Below are 1797 nucleotides of genomic sequence, written 5' to 3'. Positions count from 1 at the left end.
AAGATTCCCAGTGATACAGAGTCAAACCCCTTGTGCACAAAGTGAGTGATACAGGTGGGAACAGAAATTTGCTCTGCAAATTTGCTCTTGTGCCAATCTGCCTTGTATGAAAGCCTGTGCCTCACCCTGTACTGTGCATCTTGCCAGGATTCAGGTCTCCAAAAGTTCCATTTTAAATCCCTTTTCTTCACCACCACCTCCAGCCTGGGCAAACTCATCCCAGCCCCGCCTTTGTTGCAGGAGTTTCTCAATCCCTCCCACATCTCCAATTTCTTGTTATTTGCAGACACCTTCTGGTACTACCCAGGTCTTGAAACAACTATTAGAAGCATACATAAAGCAGCATATTATCATAACAGTGCCAGAATCCCACTGAATACCCAAAGCAAATCCAATGTTTAACCCATGTGTAAGCATCACGACTCTTGGCCACATTAGTTCAACAAAGGAACTGAGAGAAAACAAAATTTCAGAGGTGGCACCAATTATTCTCTCCACTGCCGTTTCAAATCAGAGCCATCTTTTCTTCGAAGAACGGACCCTTCCTGATACGATCGAGTTCTTGGCGAGAGCTCATCCAGTCACAAGCCACAACGATGCTCAGGTCCTGAAACAGCACAAAACCGACTCTACAGCCATTACACAAAGCTCAACCCCTAGCACTTCTTTAAGAGGTAGGAGCATCTTGGCTCCCAGGATTATTGTACTACTGTCATCCAACATGTTAAATGGCCCCTGAGAAATTAATTTAAAGTGCTTGTGGAAAGCCACATGGGCTACTATTCTGGTGCTCACTCACGAGGAGTTATGAATGGTTTCTTCCTTTGATTTAGGAGGGTGTGTTGCTGGAAGAATTGTTGGAAAGAGATGGGATTTAATAAAGAAGTTTGAATATCCCAGAAGGCAAAAGGGTGCGATTCCCAGATTTTTTTTTTTTCAGAAAGGGACAGGTACTACTAGACTCTTCCCCCCTTCCCTCTGCTCAAGGCTGCCCTCTGCAACATGCAGTACGAAGAAACTGCTACACCAGTGTACGTCTCCATCCTATTGCACACCATCCAACGCTTCAGTAAGATGCAACCGAGACCCAATTCCACAACTGGGTCAGTAACTTCCAAGTCTACACAAAATAATAAACTTACTATGGTATGTTAAAGCATCCAGCATGCTGCTGGTGATGTACAAATAATAAATAACTACTTTGACTTATCCAGACCCTCCACCAAACCATAAAAAGGAAAAAAAAAATTTCAATCTAAGGATATTTTTCTACTTCATTAAAATATTTGATCACTAATCTCTCTAACTGCAAAAAGCCAAGAACGAAACTTATCTTTAACAACCATTCAAGGCACAGGCAACAAAAGAAAAACAAAGAAAGATGTGATTCCTTAGTTTAAGATCATACAGAAAAATCATGGACACTTTGAAATGGGGCACCCTCAAGAGAGTACCTGTTGAAGGTGTCTTCAGGGCAGATTTCATTGACTTGATATGAAATATTTTTAGAATATATCAGATGAGTATAATGAAAAGTGCAAATGAAAATTGCTGCTGTTGAGAAGAGTGAGGCTTTGGCTGGATTAAGGCCATGGTTTGTTGCATTCTTTTCCCTTATTTCATACCCTGTAATGCACCCCTACAATCACACAGCAGCAGGGATGCATTTTAGTAACATATGAACAGAAACTAGCATTGCCCTACTCCAGCCTGCACTGTGCCCTTCTTTTACAAGTCATCACAATGAATTTGTGGGGATCCACAGGACCCATGTTTCCCAGTATCAGATGAGGCAAT

At 41.9% G+C, this 1797-nt stretch overlaps 1 long non-coding RNA gene across 1 annotated transcript in view; it reads right to left on the bottom strand.

The window, feature by feature from the left end:
* The window catches only part of LOC109293478, a 7583-nt gene extending 5792 nt beyond the window's left edge, over positions 1–1791 (bottom strand). Inside the window, exon 1 of the long non-coding RNA XR_002096325.1 lies at positions 198–1791. This is a non-coding gene — a long non-coding RNA (uncharacterized LOC109293478). The remainder of the gene's footprint in view (positions 1–197) is intronic.
* Positions 1792–1797: the final 6 nt, after the last annotated feature.

Source organism: Gavialis gangeticus, unplaced genomic scaffold, assembly GCF_001723915.1.
Source record: "Gavialis gangeticus isolate Ggan-Ray unplaced genomic scaffold, GavGan_comp1, whole genome shotgun sequence".
Lineage (NCBI taxonomy): Eukaryota > Metazoa > Chordata > Crocodylia > Gavialidae > Gavialis > Gavialis gangeticus.
The sequence above is the reverse complement of the archived record's forward strand: the minus strand, read 5'-3'. Positions and strand labels throughout refer to the sequence as shown.